Consider the following 13,530-nt stretch of genomic DNA (forward strand, 5'->3'; position numbering starts at 1 on the left):
CCTATTACTCTCTGTGTTCCAAACCTTCCACAACTCTTTCTTTACCTCAGTTCTCCTGCTTATGGTTTCTGCTGCTTTATGTTTTTTCCCTTAATGGCTTGATCACCCTCTTTGTTCACCATTTCAAATACTTGAGACTGGCCGGAGGTTTGGTTCTCAAGAGAATTAGCGACACAAACCAGCTCATGAACTGGCCACCTTGGGACACATGTCTTCCGTAGTCCTACTAGAGTCACTGGAAGATGGTGATGGGGTCCTAAGTGTGGAATGCAAATGGCCCTCATCAAGGCCTATGGGCAGGCAGGTTTTCCTTAGGTGGGCATGTGGCTGGGAATTACACCATGACCAAAAAAAAAGAAAAAAACAAGTCTTCTCCTTAGAGTTAATTAAAAAACACATGACGTCAACATGTAAGTGGCATTCCCTGTTCACATTCAAATAGTTTACATTTCCCTGTGGTCGTAGAGAGCTTTAGGATTTATGGGACAGGGGTTATCATCCCCTCCATGGAGACTTGGAGAGTGTGGATTAGGGAAATCAATGATTTGCCCAGAGTTATAGAGGTGGGTCTGAACATGCAGTTATCCTCGCATTATGCCAACACGAATTGGTTCTTGGGAGCACCTACCCTTAGCTAAGCTAAGCTGAGACTCTATAAAGTTACTTGCATGGGAAAGTTTTAAATTGTCCTTGACTTTACCCTGGCTCCTAACTAGGCTGCTGTTTGAAATCTGCTTTTAGTTCACCAAGAAATCTTTGCAATTTAGTGGGCTTCTTCCCTTCCAGGTGAGATATGCTGACCTTTGCTACTTGGAGGAAAAATTGTGTGCTTGCACACATTCTGAACACTTTGTTTATAAATGTCCCTGGCCCATAGCTCCAGGGCTTCCCAGGAACAGGAATTCTTGGAATGTCTGGGAGCTCCACTTGTAGCCAGGAAGACTGTAACTCCTCCACGGTAGTGGGTTGCTAGAATTCTAGCTAGCTTTGCCTGAGTCTGGGCTGTAACCACACTGGGTTGTTAACTGGTACTTAGAGGAACCCTAACTACCGTGGATGGAAGCTGAGGGATGCCCTGCTCAGCATGGCCTTGGCTCCTTGGCATGAGAGCTGATGGGAAAGTCTTTTGCCAGATGTCTCTGTATGTAGTGCTCACTTGGGCAAGATGAGCTGCCGGGGAGATACAGGCCCTGTACTCCTGCCACTGACTCTTGTTTCTAGGCTGCTCTTCTTGGTGTCAGGTAAGTGTGCCACCTTCAGATGAGGCCCTTGATGGACATTCATGGATCAGCAAGCAAAAAGCATGTTCCCAGGCCAGGCCGATAGGGACAGGGCTTAGATTTGGGAAGGATGGGAGTATTGGAGAAGGTCCAGACAAAGCCTTGGAGGATCTCCCACTGCTGGCTGTTACTAATCTCTGCTGTGAGGCCTCAAGTGTCCAAAGGACATAGACCCCCTCCCTGGACCATGGCACAGGCACTCAAAGAAAACCTGGGGTCCCATGTACCCTGCTGACTCGCTAGCGCATGCGTATGCCAGACTTACTGGCATACGTCATTGCTCTCTCCTAACTTTGCTCCACAGTCCTCAGAAGAGGAACTATAGAATTTAGGGTGAATACGTGCAGAAAACGCCCACATAGTTCTCTGCCTGGTACAGTGGGCAGTGGAGTGGAGTCAGGCCTGCTGGGTCCTTCTTATCCTGCTATTGTTCCCAACTACCTGTGCAAGCAAATCTGTCTCTGCCTGGGCTTCAGTTCCCTCAATTGTAAATAGACAGGATTGAGAATCCCTTATGTATGAAATGTTCCTGGCTCAGGTCTCCATGGTTCTTATTTTAACCTTCTCTAATTAATGTTCTTTGCTTTTGTTTCTCTCCTCAACCTCATCCCCGCTCCTGTCCCCCCACCCTCCTTTTGCCCACCCCAGCTCTGCCCCACTCTTGTCTCCTTCCCTCTCCCCTCCTCCCCACCTCTGCTCCTGTCTGCACCCCATTTTCTTCCTCTGCTAGAGGAAGGGAAAAATATATTTTTTCATCTACAGAATGTAGCATAGCACCTGTCATGTTCACATTCCACTCACACATCCACTCATTCATACACTCCAGGAACATTTTAGGGGCACCCTAGTATAGGCGGGCCCCGATGGCTCTCGGTGAGTAATAAGGTAGAACACCTGCTTGTGGTCTGGGGGAAACACGTAGTGCTCAGAAAATATGTGTGTTAAGCAAATGAATCCCTTTCTTTCTCTCTCCTTTTTTTTTTTTTTTTTTAATAAAGGAATATCTTACATAGATTGTTCTACAGGGTTCTCTTGGTCCCCAGTACTACTCAGAATAATACTGAGTAATTGACCTTGGAGGAGGAGCACTGGAATCTTGCTTAAGAGTTAAGACTTTTCAAGTTTCCACATGGGGGTTCCCCCTTTGTCTCACGTGCTTGTGTTATAGATACCTGTATGTCTAAGGTCTGGGCTCGTGCCACCAGCAACGGCAGTGCCAGTCTGGCGTGGGCGGGGGGTGAGAGGTGACACATAACAAGGTGACGCAGGAGAGAGGACTTAGAGGGGCTGGAAAGGAGAGAAGAGTCCAGGGGACACAGTAATGGGCTTTGCAGATGAGGACATTTGGGATCAGGGTCTAGCACTGCCAGGCACTGGCTGTGTGACCCTGATCAGGTTGACATTTTCCCTCATTTGTAAAAGAGGGTACAAATGATGGGCTATTGTGGAAAGCAACTGGGCTGGAGCATGCAACACTCTGAGCTTGGTGCCCAGGTGTTGAAATAGAGCCCCCCTAAACAGTAGCTATTGCCATTATTACAGGGTAAGGAGGAGAGGGACAGGATGTGAAGAGGAGAAAAAGAGAGAGAGACAACACATCAGATAAAGGTGGGGGGAAATGAATCTGAGAGATTTCCTCCGGGCAGCGAGGCCACTGGGCCTGCTGGCTCCCGGCCAGCCTCTGCAGCGGGAGGTGCCCGACTTCCCCACCGGGCGAGGCTGTTTCTGTGTGTACAAATGTCAGCAGTCATCCCCCGCTGCCTGCAAACAGCAGGGGCCCTTGCTGGCATAATTGTATCTGGAGATTTTAGCAGAATTTTCAGTGTTTAGAAGAGGAGGCCTTGGGATGCTGTACCTTTATTTAGATATAATGGAAAGGATTTGTTTTCAAAATAATGCTTCACTGGGTAATGCACTTGAGAGCAAGATCCTGGGCCTGATGCATTGCCCAGCTCATTGGAAGAAGCACTTTTGATATTTTTTCAAATGCAGTTAGCTGGGGCCCATAGCAGACCTACTGAATCAGAAGCTCTGAGACAGGGGCCCAGATTGCATTCTTATCAGGTTCCTATGCAATTGTTATTTGTTGAATTTTGCTGAAGTTTGAGCACCACGGTCCCACTAGGTTCAGAATATTAAGAAACTGCTCCCCTCCCAAAAAGAAACTGACAACATAATCAAATAGCATCAATATTACTAAAAATAATTAACTGCTGCTTGAGGTAACAATTTTGGTTTAATTTTTTCAAAGGAAGAAAGTGAAGAGTCAGAACAGGGAAAAGGACTTAATGAAGAGTAACAGCTGAAAGGTTATAGGTAGCTAGATTTTGGCTCAGACCACGTAAGAAATTCTTAGTGATTCAGTCCCCAGATAGCATAACTTGGAATGTCGTGATTTCCCCATCTTTAGAGGGATTTGAGGAAATCTGCCAGGCTCTGCCTAGTTTCCTAGCTGTTGCATCTCTCTTGCTCTCACAGTTAGAGCTGTTTGATTCCCAGTGGCAGATTTCACTGCCATTGATTCTCAAAGTGGGGTTCCCGGACCAGTAGCTTCAGCATTACCTGGAAACTTGTTAGAAATGTAAATGCTCAGGCCACACCCAGACCTACTGAGCCAGAGAATGATTGAATTGATTTAATAGGTGGCACCTGCATTGCAGGTAGGAGAATTTTTCAGATCTCAGAAATCCGAAAACCTTTCAGATCTTTTTCAGATGATTGTAATATTAATAGTAAATATTAATATTTAACCAGGGTTGAGGATCACTGTCTCAGGGCAGTGGTTCTCAAACTTGAATGTGTATCAGCATATTACCTGGGAGCCTTGTGAAAACACAGATCTCTGGGCCCCACCTCCAGAGTTTCTGATTCAGTAGCCCTGGCGTGGGTCAGAATTCTCAGGTGATGAGCAGAGGGAACTGATATCTCATCTTTTTGGATATTTTTTCCCCTGGCCCCAGGTAGTTTTTTCATACATATTTGCTGATCAGTGCTCTGCTGAATACTCGAAGGGGACTGTGCATAAATCCAGGCTGGTCTGTGCGGCTCTCTCCTCTGTAGTATTCTGGGTACTGCACCTGCTGTGGTCTCTCCCAACACTCTACTTTGTCTCAACTCAGGAATACATGGGGCTCTGCCTGGCCTCTCCTTCCTTCCCTGGGCCACTGCATGGAAATCGTCTCAAGATAGTAAGCTGGGAGAATCATAGGGCTTACCTCATGTGTTTTTTCTCTCAGGGATCACCATTCCAATTGCCTGATGTTCACTGTCTTCAAAACCTAATTGATTCCTAAATTTTATCTTTTTTGTTTGTTTGTTTGTGTCAAGCATGAGGGTAAATCCATTCTCTCTTTCTCTGTCTTGGGCAGACACAGCATTCCAATGTACATTTATAAAACATGGCTGTTAGCTGTTGAAGGGGAATGAGCTGGATGCAGGTGGGGGGGGGGAGAGGAAGCTAGGAGCACAGTTACAAGGCTGTCTGGGGCAGTGCAGGTGAAGCCTCAGACTGGAGGTGAACAGAAGTGCAGGCATTTGAGTTTCATGTTGGAGGCACTGCTGAGACGGCTTTCTGATACGGGAGTTCTCTATGCAGAATGCTTGTCTTTGTAAACCTGCCTGTCTCACCTATTGTTTACTGATGAATTGAACTCAGAGTCTGGTATTAGATCACAAACTTTATGGGGACGGAAGCAATTCTGTCTTTTTCATTGCTTTATATTCAGAGAATAGAGCTGACAGCATATATACCGTAAAAAAAAATATAGGAGTCTGCAAGAATCTTTTGCATGAATACATAAATGCTTCTGCACGATCCTCTTTCTTAGACCACACTATTTTTCAGCCTATTTGCCTCTTTTCCTGTTGCTTGTTCACAGATTGCCATTTTATTAGCCACTTGCTTTTATAGTTTGCTCAGGGCTCAGCAATACCAGCACTGCGTGAGAGTCAGTTAAAAATTCAGAATCTCGAGTCCTGCTCCATACCTACTAAATTAGACTTTGCATCTTAAAAAAGACACTGGTCTAGCTAGTTTCCCAATGTATGTGTTCTCTGTTGATCTATGCAGCAAAGAGTAAAAGGGATAAGAAAAAAGATTGCCAGGTAATTTTTATTCATACTTAAGTTTGAGCTGGACCACTTCTAACATCCCTTTATACTAAGTTCTACCTGTAAGGTAGGACTCCTTCCTAGTCCCTGCTCCTTATCTGAATATCCTGCTAGTGCCTACCCAATCCAGTGAATGCTTCCAATTTCAGGTCAGTATCTTTGCGGATGAGTCTATCAGTGTGTCTGTGTGTCTGTCTTTTTCTATCTCATCAGCTGACATTTTAAGATCAGCTTTAATGTTTATGAAGTCTCCATGGATTCCAGAAAACCCCAGAAGTAATACGAATGGCAGTAAGTACTGAAATCCAGGAAGAGGGAAGCAAGGAAGGATATTCTGTGGCATGCAGAGAAGGTGGATGTCACAACCAATTAGAAGCAACAAGGTTCAGAAAACCAGAGGGCACCAACCTGAAAGGCTCCGTGCTCAGGGATTTGAGGATAAATGGCTTTTGCACAATGGGTAATTAACTCATGGAGTGGGTTTCCGGAGGCAGCTGGGAGAGCTGATGGATAGTGACAGAGCCTGGGAATCGCTTCCAAAGCTCTTCCCTGTTTGGCTCTGGAATGTAGAGAAGTCATCCAGGATGACACTGCATGGCAAGTAGGTGAAGAATCGAGAGGTGGCTCTGGACCAAGAGAGCAGCCAGCTGAAGTGTTCAGGGGCCCCTCCTTTAGCACCTACCTTTGTATGCACATTCTGTGGCTAATAAAATGCTCCATAACACAGTTTCATTGGATGCAGTGATTGTGATGGAGGCAGCAAAGGTAATGTTATTATTGTTATTGAAGCATTAATTCCTCCCTTTACTTTTCTTTTAGTTTGAAAGATGGGGAAGTTCTGGCTCAGGGGATGAAATGAATTGCCCAGGGGACTATGTCATAAATCAGGACTAGGACCTAGTAATTCCGACCTTTAGTCTAGTCCTCCTGTTACCAAAAGTTTGGTACTTTCCCCGTGGTTGAACAAGGACAAGTGGTTTGAGGAAAAGAAAAGAGAAGTTTATTAATTTGCCAAAAAAAATGAGAGGGATGGCAGACTCTTAAAGAACCATCATCCTCCCTATAAGCAGAAATATGGAGCTCTTAAAGGGAGTTACCAGTTTTGAGCTATTGCTGTTTAACTGTAGCAGCTCTGGTGAAAACAATCTCAAGACCTCTGCCCCTACAATTCTGTTGAGCCATCACCTGTGGTTCATAGAACAAAGAACACTCCTTTGCCCATCTGATTACTCGCCTCTGGCATGAATGTAGGTTTTAATTCCCAAAAGGGGTGAGAGGATTTTAAAGAGACAGCTCCTAAAACATTTTTGCTCTTTTCCAGGTCTTTGCCTCTGTTACAATCCTTTCTCTACACCTCACTGTGTATTTGTTTTCTGTTGCTCTATGCAGCAAGGAGGAAAAGACATAAGCCGAAAGAATTCATTTTGCATGGGTGGGATCCTGTTACCTCTGAGTTTTTTATTCTCTGTCGTTGACATTCTACTATATGAAGAAGGGGGATATTAAGGATCCAATTTATAAAGTTGATTAACATTCTCCTATTGTCGATCACATACCAGGCTCCATGTTAAATTCCTTAGACACCTTCTCATTTAATCCTCACAATGACCTGCTGAAGTGGGTGTTATTATTATGGTTTTACAAATAAGTAGACTGAGGCAGGGAGAGTTATTTGTCCAAAGTTGCACGGACAGAGGTAATGAAGTTGTGATTCAAACTCAGGCCCCACTGACTCTAGATTTTGAGCTCTTATTCCTTAAATTAGCTCTACTCAAAATGTGGTCTTAGGACAGGCTGAAGCTTCTAAATTATTACCCATCCTTGATGACAAGAGGAGCTAGAGCTAGCGTGCAAATCAACTACATCATTAGGTTAGATGTTTAGGCCAGATGACATTTTTATGGGGGGAAAGGGAGGGACAAAATTCTCTCGATGAAGGAAGCAGTACGTTGATCTACATCCTCCTCCAGTCTTGTCTTTTTGTAGATGGGTAACAACCATCTTGGAAACCGATGCTTTGAATACAACTTCCCTAAATTTTGCTGCCAATGGAGTGCCAGAAGCAATTATGTTATAGATTCCACCTTCATTCTCTCTGTTTTGCACTGGCTATTTTCCACTTTGATCTGGAGAAGGAATGTGGAGCTCGAACTAACTCAAGCTTGATGGGACTGATTTACATTTTTCTTATTCACTAAGTCTTTATTGAGTGCCTTTATGTGCCAGCTGTGGCACATAACCCCACCTAAATTTATTTAAGTCATCTGCTATGTTTTAATTTCTGTAGCTTATGAAATCCAGATTCACACTAAGAAAAAGAAAAGAAAAAAAAAAAAAAAGAAAAAAACATTTCTATAGCTTAAGGGTCATTGAATTGTATCTGAGAAGCCAGAGGCTGAAAGGGGCGGCCTTGTAAAATTAACAGGCAAATATCTAATCCTGCGATTTCCTATTAACAGTTAAGGATCAATCCTCTGACTTCTATGGCTAACAGGCACCCTGCAGGAGTTCTGTTTTGCACAATTTCTGAAAAGAGCTGAAGAGACGGAAAAGAGATGTAAATCCTTCAAAATTGCTTTGAGAATCCGCTTTTTGACAGTCTGGAAAGTTCCAGAGTGAAGAGCATGGTGCCAGCTTCAGGCCTCATCCATATCTCCAGGGCAGAGTCAATCTCCTGCCATAATCCCATCTCCAAGGAAGGACGTGGGAGCCAACTCTTGGACTTCGACATCCCGCTGCCGCTTCTGTTATCATCTTGCTGCCAAGAAGAAAGAACGGAGTGGATGCAGCAGCACCTTGTTGATTTGGCTACAGCCACGAACCTTATTCACCCCCTAAATAAAAAGCCCAACTACCTAGTTCTCTCTGCCAACATCCTCTACCTCCTTCCCTTCTATGTTGGCCCTTTTTCCACCTGGGAAAAAGTATATAAACTTCTTCTTTCTCTCCTAATCTTTATCTGGAGAAATCTTTCTCAAAACGCACGTGCACTAGCTCTCACTCCATAAGAGAGGCCACGGATGAATGAAGGAACCAGGTCTCTATTCATTTTAAACTTTCTCACAGCGTTTTTTGTTTTGTTTTGTTTTGTTTTGTTTTGTTTTGTCAGTGCCCAGTAAATTTCATGGATTCCCTAACTGTCTGGAGAGTAAGGAATAAAGGGGAGCTCTACCAGATTAAATACTTTGTGGGTAGGAATTAGTATCTCTCTTTTGGATTGGCCATTTTATAGATCCTTTTGTGAATGATGGTGACGGGTACATGCCAATGGTCTTATCTTCAAAGTAGCATGATATTCCACGGGGGTTAGATGGGATCTCTCTTTCAAAGGCAAAAAGAAACATTTATACAAAAGATTATTTTTATTGTGGAGTCAATAATAATAATTTCCAACCCAGATATGAATAAAGTTAATAAACCAAAGTTACTGCTGTGAAAACTAAGGCAGAGAGAAAACCGACCTTGCAATCTGTATTCAACATAAGGCTTATCCTCTCAATGTTCTTTTTAATAGAACCATGTTCTTTTGTAGATTAAGCATGTTACAGTTGGAAGCTAGGACTCCATCTACTTTTGCAGTCTTTTCCCTTTATGGTTTTGGTTTTAAAATTCCATGCTTTAGGCATTTCCTAAAACAAAAGCTAAGTCATGGAGAAGCCCCGGGGCTGTACGTAAAGGAAAGGCTAGTCACCTTACCCTGCAAGTTGTGGAGATCCAAACAGTCTGTAAAATCGCTGGACTGGAAAACAAAGGCACTGAGCCAGTTGAAATCACCAGTCAGTTAAATTCATGGGGACATAAATAACACGCCACGTTGGTGCAGGGTTTATATCAGCACTGTGACTTGGGTGCTGAAGTTTTCAGTGGATTTTTCTCTGTCTAAGGAGAGTAGGACTGTGTGAACAAGCCCTACCAATTTTTCTTCCCGCCTTCCTTTTTAAGCACATGTCATCAGTGCCATTAAACTATTAGATAAAGATTTTTGTTCGTCTTCCCATCCAGCCTTCGTGGAGGCAGAAGCCACATAGGACCGTGCCACTGCTGAGCCCCAGCGTGTGGCCCTGGTTGGTACAGAGTGGACGGTCACTCAATGTCCGCTTCTATTTAGTGAGTGTGAAGGAAGGGACAAGATGGCTCAGTTTGGGCTAAGTATAGGAAAGGGACCAGGACAGGGGTTGAAGTTTGTGCAAACATGCTTTCCCTTTTTACTGATGGCTTTCAAGGAAATGTTGAGCAGAGCAGACCCCTGGCCCCATTCCCTTCACACCTGCCATATATATAACTTTCCTGATGTGGCCTCTTTGAATATCATCTTCCTAGTTTAATGGCCAGAAGTTGGCTCTGAAAATGAATATGCACTTTTATTCAGAAGACTACCCACATCCTCAGTTCATGTTGCCTGTTGCCTTTGAGATTTTTGTCTGTACTTGCTTTTTTCATTATCATCTACCTCCACTGCTGTGGATGTGTGACAGAATTTTCCTACACTTCCAGTGGCGCTTGATGAAAAAGTGACAGAAAGGTCTTCATTTGCTCCAATGAGCTGTTTGCAGCAGAGCACTGCATCTTTGGAGATGGGGGCGGGGAATAACACACATGATTTTGTGATTGAGAAGGAATATTTCATATTCCATGGACACTGGACGCTCGGACATTTGGTGACTGTGTGGGCTAACTCTGTAGTCAAATGTCACAAATACGCACAATTATGGGTGGGAGTCTTCTCTTGTTCTCATCTCTTACTCTCCTTCTGTCTTTTCATTCTTTTCTCTTTTCCTTTCTCACTTGTTGCCAGCACACTCATTGTTTTTTTTTTTTTTCCTCCCTACCCCCAGAAGATGGAGCACTGTTCTCAAAAAAGTGCTCAACACCTATGGCATTGCCTTAGGAGACCCACTATCTTTGGGGAGTTTTGGGACCCCACTACTTCAGCCTCTTTCTTTTGACTCTCTTTCTCTCCTCTTCTTCTCCAACGGGACTGACTTTTTGTGATTTGAGCAATCAGTTTTTTTTTTTTTCTCTCAAAACTTGGGGTCCTTCTTAATATTATAAGTGGAATGAATAAAGTTTCACACAGATACAGGCAATCTTTTTGAAGCATAAATCTGCATAAACACCTTGCCGAGGCATTGCCAATCCACAAAGTGGAAGAGCGGAGGAGGATCACGTGCAGAGGAAGCCACTACTCGCAATCTCCCTGATCACGTGCTATGCACAGAGTCCATAACCACTTGAGTTTGACTTCCGCCAAGTTCTGGATTCCAGTTTTGGTATATCATTTGTTTCAGACAATTCTGCCTAGATGTAGCCAGCTTTGTGCATTAATGAAAACATCCCCAAATAATAGTACTTAAGGTTTATCGCATGCATCCTGTAATTCAGAGAATATAATAGGCATTTTACTGAAGTTATCTCATTCGATCATACAAAAATTCCTATTAAATACCACGAACCCCCTTTTACAAGTGAGGAAATGAGATTTAAGAGCATAAAGTTGGTACTCTCAACCATTACCCTCGGATGATTCAATTTAGCAATGTGCCAGCCATCATTCTGTCCTGTGGATAAACAAAAGTAGGTTAAAGCATAGATTTTGTGGCACTCGTGGGATGGCTGGGAAGGCAGACCTTGCATTTATGAGCTGATTATAAACATGATGTAAGATATGATGTAATAAAGTTCTAAATTAAATGCAATTAAGTGCTCAAATGGATGGTGTAGACCAGTGGTTCTCAAAATGTGGTACTCAGACCAGCAACATCAATGTCCCATGGGAGCTTGTTAGACATGCAAAAATTCTCAGTCTTCATCTCAGACCTACTGAATCAGAGACTCTGGGGTTGGGGTCCAGTGCTCTCTGTTTAACAATCCTTCCATGGGATTCTAACATATACACTAAAAAGTGTGGGAACCACTGGTAGGCCATGGGTGTTAAGGGCAGTGTGTTAGTTTCCTAGGGCTGCCACACAAATACAAACTGGGTGGCTTAAAACAACAGAAATTATTCTCTTGCAGTTCAGGAGGCCAGAAGTCTGAAATAAAGGTGGTGTCAAGGTTTTGTTTTCTCTGGAGGCTCTGATTGAGCAATGGGTGCCTATGTCGCTTTCTCAGCTCCTGTGGCTCTTGGCAATGCTTGACATTCTTCGACTTAAGGCTGCGTCATCACCTCGATCTCTACCTTCATCCTCATATGGCTTCTCTCTGTGTCTCTGTGTGTCCCTTCCTCTTCTTATAAAGATACCAGGCATTGGGTTTAGGGCCTACCCTAATTGTCTCAACTAATTACCATCTGCAAAGACCATATTTTCAAAGAAGCTCATGTTCTGTGATTCCAAGTAAGACATGAATTTCTGTGCCTCTGTTTATTTCTCTGTAAAATGGGGATAGTGGTATTGATGTTGATAATGCTCAAATAAGTTAATATGCCTTTAGCATGGTTCATGCTGTGTATGTGGTAGTTCTCATTTTTATGAATAAAATGAACGTTATTAATGCCCACGATGGGCAAGAATCCAGAAGGTGTTGGCAACTCATCCCATTAAATGAAGGTGAAATTCCTAGGGGGCCATGTCTCAGATGCCGCCTGACCTAAACCAGTGCCTTGGGTTCTGTCTGTTGTTTGTAGCTTCTCTTCTGTTCCTAGAGAACCCCCTAGACTGACATAACCCCCAGTTATTGGCCATTATCTCCAGCGGACTCTTGTCCTACCAGCCTACCTGCTTTTCCATTTTTCCTTGTTGAACCTGGACTATCTTACAGCTGAAGTCCTCCAAAGGCTCCAGTTACCACCAGCAGCTACAGGAGATCCAAACCCAGAGGAGAGCAGGCAGGTGGTGGGAAGTCACAGCCTTGGGGGTCTACATGGGTATCACACATTTGTCCACCAGAATGTCAGTAACAGGTGCCGGTGTCAGCAATGGCCTTTCCTCTGTTGGGCTTCTCAACCACTCTGGCAAAGCCCGCACAGGAGGCAGGAGTTTTTTTGGGGGGGAATACTTAAGTACTGATGATGATGAATTTATGCTTGCACTGTCCTGGAACAGGTCCTAGAGGGCTCCTGCTTGTGCCAAGCATTTAACCCATTAGTTGCTGGATGGTGAGAGGGTAGGGGAGTTCTTGGGGAAGAAGCTATTTTTACCTAGTGCAAAAGTACTGCACTATTTTAGTAAGCATAGGATCTGTTCCAGGGAGTCCTGCCTAAATCTTAGCCCTGGGTGTGGAGAAGATGCAGCTATGCCGATAAGGCAAAGCCAATCTCAGAAGGACTTGAGTTCTGGCCTGTGGGGTTGGACTTGCTCCAGTGGGCACTGGAAGTCATTGTTGGCAGCCCACCTCACTCTTTGATTCAAGCAAAGCAGAGCTATAAGCCAGGACTTAACTGAAATAAAAAAAAGATGTAGCTAGTTTTCCAAGGAAGGATTTTGCTTTAAAAACATTCTTGTTTATTTGGCTTTTCCTCTGTTTATCTGTTGGCACCGCTCTTTTGGAGGTTAATGTGAGTTTTAGGCAGAGGAGAATAGATTACACTGTTTAAGCCTTTGCAGATGCAAGTCTTTTTCTGATAATGATTTGGGATTTAATAAGTCATTAAAAATTCTCCAACAAATGCTTTGTAGGTGTTTTTTTTTTTTCCTTTTTTCTTTTAGAGGGAGACTACGGGGAAAAAGTCAGAAGGATCCTTAATCTTAGGTAAATGTCTTCTCCAGTTTTGGAGAGACACAGCTGTCAGTCTTGCTGCTACTAATTGTTGCCGAATTGAAAATTCTGGCTGCATATTTGGACACTGGATATTCACATAAACACAGCAAAGTTGTTTGATTGACATCAGCTCTCCTTCCTCAGTGACTGGTCACTGCAGCAGCCTGAAAAGTCTGGCGTGGGCAGAACTTTAAGAAGGGCTTATTTCCCAGAAGTCCCGGGCAAGCCTAATGTCTCTGTTGGAAGTTATTTTCCCCCAACATGCTCCATCAAATAGCAATGAAATATTGGGGCATGAAGGTTGCGTGTATATTACAGCAGTGTAGGTTTCTGAATCAGGTGGCCTAGCTTTGACTCCTGACTTTTAAGTGAGAAGCTAAGGGGGAAAAAGTCACAATTATCCTTAATCTTAGTTAAATAACTTCTCTGGGTTTAGAAAGAT

The sequence above is a fragment of the Microcebus murinus genome, chromosome 21 (assembly GCF_040939455.1).
Source record: "Microcebus murinus isolate Inina chromosome 21, M.murinus_Inina_mat1.0, whole genome shotgun sequence".
In the NCBI taxonomy this organism is placed as follows: domain Eukaryota; kingdom Metazoa; phylum Chordata; class Mammalia; order Primates; family Cheirogaleidae; genus Microcebus; species Microcebus murinus.